The following is a 6,555-nucleotide window of genomic DNA, read 5'->3' on the forward strand; positions in this document are numbered from 1 at the left end:
AAAATGTAATTAACAGACGTTGGATCGTTGTTGGGCCGATATCATGTCTCACTGGCATTGATTGTAAATTTACAACATTGACCCAATATGTTGGCCCAAAGTTGTGTTCCCAACTAACATTGACTCTCAAGTTAGTTGTGTCAAGTGTACATTGGTCCAATGTTGGCCCAACGCTGTCTTCCCAACTAACATGACACTCAAGTTAGTTGTGTCAAGTGTACATTGGCCCAATGTTGGCCCAACGCTGTCTTCCCAACTAACATTGACTCTCAAGTTAGTTGTGTCAAGTGTACATTGGCCCAATGTTGGCCCAACGCTGTCTTCCCAATTAACATTGACACTCAAGTTAGATGTGTCAAGTGTACATTGGCCCAATGTTGGCCCAACGTTGTTAAGCCAACGCCAACCTTACAACCTACAGCCAATGTTGGCCCAACAAAGTCATGCTATCTGGGCCTGGCAAAATAAATTGATGTTTCGGCTAGAGATGGAAGGATACTCTTAAAATATTTTTTAGTTTCTAATTGATTTCTATCAGCTGCTTCAACTCTGTAATTTGGGTTGTTTTGGGGGGGGGGGGGTTTGGTTTTTTTTTGGGGGGGGGGGGGGGGGTGGTAGTTTTTTAATTTGTTTTACCAAGAAATTGATAAATTTACGAGGCGCTGTCTGACAGAAGGAATTATTAATACCAGCTGCAGTCTTTTTCTAGCCTTTCAATACTCTTAGCAATGCAAGTTACATGAAAAATCAAAATCTATTAACATGTCTCTTCGAATTCTTTTTAATTAGAAAGAACTGCCAATAGTTGCAAATGTACGTATACAGTGTGCAAGTAAGACAATTTCACAATAAGCCAGCCTAAATACACATGCTTCACAATGAAAAGAAAAATCTAGGTGGGCGGGATTACAATGCATCATTTTGATTTATTCCTAAACTAATTGACTGTACATATATTTGGTAATTAAACACACAAACTATCGTCTGTTTTGGTTGTGGCAGTATTTCGGTGCTGTGATTTGGCGGGGGATGACAAACCGTGGAGGGGGTTATCTAGCCCATCTGACATCCCGAACCCGATAACAAATAATCCTCAACAATAGACTAATGACGGGTCGGAGCTCTGACAGGCAGGTCGCGGCAAAAACTTACCCAGAATGTAACTCGATCCCGCGTGTTACCCAAGTCAGGCTTGTGACGGGGTAGATTGATGCCTTTATCAAATTCCATGTGTTGTTTAATTTCTTATTTATCTATAAGTATTATCACCGGCCTTTAGTAATATTCACATCTAGGGATTCTTACTTGAGGAAATGCAAGGTGCGATATATCCGCTCCTTTTTTTGTGTGCAAGGGACTCGGAAGTGACTCCATTCCACAAAATTTGTAATCTGTACAATGTACTGGCATCAAAATGTGTATTTAGTTTTGAAACTTGGTGACATGTAATGTACCCCATTAGCAACCAATTTTTAACAGAAAAGATGAAATTATCTTGTCAGTGAAGATTTTTCTTTTGATCATATGAAGTGTCATTTGGACCTTGATAGCGATGTTAGAATAGATAGTAAGTTGTTTCTCGTATATAATTGGGAATGGACTCCTCACGCCGGCGAGTGGGCTCCAATTTGTGTGGACAAGATGTCCAGCTAGTCAGTCTCTTGTCCAGTTTCTGTCCTCATTAACACTTAATTAATTGTCACATAATGTCACCCTACCCATCACTCCGAATATCGCTCCAAGACTGAAATCTGGAATACTGGAACAATTCCAAGAATGGCGTTCGTAACATACATGTATGTAGCAGTAGCATATATAATTTAAAGCTATTATCAGCACTTATGCTAGTAATTATTCTATTGGTCTTGAGTCCTGAAACATCCAGGAAGATCTCATCAGTGTCTGATTTTAGCATTTTCTTTGGTAAATGTTTAAGAAAATTTGGAAAGCACCATGTCTCTGAGTGTTTCCAGCAAAACATTTGAAATAACACACTTCAATTCCAAACCAAGATTTGATAGATTTTAATGTTCACTAAACGATTATAAACTTTTTTAAGTTTTAGGCCGAAAAGATCAATTTTGTTGTTGACTGTGATGCCTGATTCAAAATCTACAACAACGATCTTGGTCTTTTCGGTCCATTGGGTGGGCGATGGTGAATTATGAAATATAACATTTCCACATTGAGCAGCTGTTGAGGTGTAAACAATGATTTCTTTAGCCATAAACCATTTGTTTTTAATATTTTCATATATATCACTAGGCAAAACTTTCTGTTTCCAGGAAGTCAAAATAGAGTCTGAAATGGTGAACAATCTACCATTTTGAAATTTACAAATTATTTTGTCACAAAAGGTCTGACCTTATGGAGAATACTAACAGCAACTTTAGTCCGGTCTTTAGTGGTCGTGTATTATGGGTAGGACTGACACCTGCTAGAGATTACAAATTACCTCCATTGTTTAAGGTATAATGCCACATTGATTTAGCACCATTGCCCTATTCGTTTTCTGTTGCCTGGAAACGTTTTGTGTAGTATTTGGAGGGTCAAGACCTTGATAACATTGTAAGCTGTTGTGACAAGCGTCCTCTCCGTAAAACTAATTATATTTACTTTGATAGTGTAACTTTGCATTCATTAACTCAATCATTTTGTCGTATCGTCTTTTGCTTGATGATTGAAAACTACAGTATTTTTTTATGATAATGGTAATTCACTAAAAAGAACGATATAAACTTTTTTGTGCACATATGTATACCGGTAAACAAGTAATGCACAATTTATTTGATTTTCTGAAAATTTTTTAGTAAACAGTTACAGAATTCATGTAATTCACATCTAACAATTTGATAACGTTTTCAAGTAATGATAAAAGGAAAACCGATGCCCGGTGTACCAACTGATCTTAATTTGATTGCAAAAATAGGGAAACACTAGTCAACTCTTTCCTTCATACCAGAAAAAAATAAAATCTATTAAAAAACAATAAAAAGACCAATTTGTCGTAATGAAAAGGAAGATAGTTTTTAGATGAAAGAAAAATTATGAAGAGCAAGTCTCTTCTCGCGCGAACCATGGGTTTCTAAGTTACAGGAAGTGAAGAAACGCCATCACCACCCTGACCTAGTCCACTTCCGGTAAGATGTTTTTGCGGATCTTCCATAAAATGTCGGTGTACAAGCCCCCTCCTATTTCTGTCTCGACTTGTACTTTACTGTCGGTGTTCAGTAGAATGACGATAACCTACAAGAATGCAGTGGTGCTTCTAAGTGTGGTAAAAATACGTAAGAGCAGAGAGCAACATATAGTATTTCATCTGTTCTTAGAAATACACTCATCCCACAATTAAATAATGCTTGAAGATACTTTAATCTATTTATTTCCCGGTATGTTGAACTTAAGAGGTATATCATGATTTATGAATGATGACATTCTTTTAGACGAATAAGCTTCTTCTGTCAACCCATTGACCACTGCTCATTTGCAGCGTCGCTCACCTGTAATCACATGATACCAAACAATATTAACATTCTTCGCTACCCGTCATTTGATATTCTTCCATTACAGGTATTTACCACGCCCTTTCTTATATGACTCAATATTTGTTCTTCTTCATTTAGTCACTTTAACGTCTCTTTATAAGTTACGAGGTTTTCCTGTACAATAATATTAGCATTATGGCAAAATATAGTGCATACTTTCGCCTCCCTAAAATTATTTTAATATTTCAAAATTAAGCAAGATGGGTATTAAACCTCCATACAGTTAAGCAGCAGTAAGTTTTCTTTAATTTTTAATTCGAAGATGATAGAGTATGGTTGGAGTTTACCCGACTTTGGCCTTTTGATGTGAATTGAGCAACGGGTGTATGATCTAGGTCCCGTTCTTTACCAGAATCAATTAAGACGCCATATTTCAATGACAATATCAAGTCTGTGATGATTTTATGGGAAAACAACACGAATAGCCAAATGTGGAAAGATTGAAGTCCATCACGGTTTATGATTTTGTAAATGTTTATAGAAATTTGAATAGGAAGGCAGAGATTGAGCCCAGACAAATTTCGCCGGCGGTATTTCCCTTTCTTAAGAGATGAGGGGGTAATACCACTTTCCCCTCCCTCTTCATTCACCTGGGTCCTGTCTGATATCTCCAGGAACAGATAGACAGATGTTTTTCTTTGTTGAAGAGGAGAATTAAGTGCTCATTTATGGACAGAAGTAATCGTCTCTGAATCAGTTTATCAGTGAAAAGTCAACATGGCTAGGGCTCCCGTGTTGACACATCTCTAATAACACCTGAAAAAGATTCTACCTGATAGCTTTGTACATTTGATTGGAATATTTCATTGTCGATTTCGGTGATTATTGGGACCAGATATGAGAAGTCCTAATGATTTTCATTGTCACTAACAAACAAAACCAGACCGATGCTAATTTGCAAGATAAATATCGCATCACTGTGCAAATTTGGGATGAAGCTGGATAAAAAGAAAACTCACCGAATCTTTTAAGTTATGATTCTGATCGCAAGTGGTCGTGAGTTAGGAATGAAAATACCCCCGCTTCCTCCTTACTTCTTTATGGCCCACTTGAATAAGATTCCCGCAATAAACACGGATATCTCTGATGTCTTAATATACCATCCCATAAGGACAAATATATCCGCCAAAAACACGTGATATCAATTTACATAAAAACAATAAAAACATTATTACCCACAATTAGAAACATTTTTATGCTGTTATTTTGTTATTCATTTACTAAACAGTTTTTGGAAAAATTAAACGAACGGATGTCTTCAACGCATTTTATTTTCAAGTCCAAATTACTACATATATAGCATCTGGTTGACGTTAACATATCTGATTTTTTTCACTTTCCCCCCTTTTTGTCTGGCAATAGAATTTTTTTTTCCTCAATGATAATATTCTAAAATTGGCTTCATGCATTTCCTGAACAAGCCAGTTCCTGCGCTGTAAGAATTTTCTGTTTACTTGGCTCATTAAAAAAAAGGAACCAGTGTCAGAAATCTCGTTTATATATCGTCTTTCAAAATTACCTCCCGTAACCTGCCTAATGTTCCATGTTGACATGCTCTACCGTTGTGGCATGTTTTTTTTTTTTACAGTGGCCATTGTATTTAGTTTTTCAGATACATTACTTCTATTCGTCGATGGAATCTCGCACGAATCAATATCATTTTCAGTGAAGAAAATAGTCCCACTATTACTTTCCTTTTGAAATTAAATTTTGCCAATGCGTTTCAAATATCACCAGTTGAAAAAATACCACGAAACAGTTACGTCAAGTAGTTGTAGTATTTCTACTATGAATATAAAGAAATAACAAGAAGCATTTATAGAAATTTCAGATACACTACTGTGACCCCTCTTATCAAAGTGCGTGATCTATGAGTAGAGATGAGAAAGTGTGTTATTACTGAGATCTAGAGTTATATAGTACTATATGCATTCATGAACAGGTCACAAAACATATTGTACTTTAACTCCCCCTTTATTTAAAAAAAAAATAAATAAATAAAAAATGAAATGTCCCTCTCAAGACAACTACGTAACAATCACCAACCAAGGATAAATTTCCCTATCTGTCAGCAGGACCCATGAACATAGCTAATATTTCCTAATTAATCCATTTATTGTTTCCCAGTTTACCATGCTCGGCAGACCGGAAGCTGTCCACTTAATTTTAAGGATATAAAGACTTAATTCATGGTACCAGAATACAGGAACCGTCACTGCAAGTATCAGCAATTAGCTGACCAGTTCAAGGAAATACTTTTGGCACCATAGAGAGATATCCATTTTTTATGAATCGTATTAGATATCACGAGATATCACGAACGAGAGAGAGAGAGAGAGAGAGAGAGAGAGAGAGAGAGAGAGAGATTTACCTTTTTAAAGTTTCTGTGATACTTTATTTTTAATGTGTATTGAACACTGTCATAAATCAATGCTGTTTGAATATCGACATAGAACAAGGTTCATTTCATTATTCTAGCTACATGCAATAACAATGTTCAAGGCGTGTATCCAGAACCGGCCCTACTTCCGTTTGAATATTACCTGTAATACAAAATTTTCCAGCATTTTTTCATACTTTTTTGGTCAACGACTGTCTCTTTCTCTCTCTCTCTCTCTCTCTCTCTCTCTCTCTCTCTCTCTCTCTCTCTCTCTCTCTCTCTCTCTCCTGATATAATTTACATTTTGCAAAAAGATATATTTACAAAATCGAGCAAAATATATTATTTACAAAAAGGCATGTTTAATATCATATTCTTCAAAGAACTCAATAAACTGGGTTTAACGTGTATATTTTGTACTCGTGTAATATATCGAAATAATAACATAAAACATATGTTTACTATTGTAAATATATTAAACAGAGCAAATTATACTTGATAATGCGTCTACGGAGGGAATTATATATTTTTCATCATAATGGTTGAAAGTAAAAAAAAAACAAAAACAAAAAACGCAGTCATATTGTAAGTTTTACGAATTTGTCTAATAAAGGAGAAAAGGGTTAATTA

This window comes from Magallana gigas, chromosome 3 (assembly GCF_963853765.1).
Source record: "Magallana gigas chromosome 3, xbMagGiga1.1, whole genome shotgun sequence".
In the NCBI taxonomy this organism is placed as follows: domain Eukaryota; kingdom Metazoa; phylum Mollusca; class Bivalvia; order Ostreida; family Ostreidae; genus Magallana; species Magallana gigas.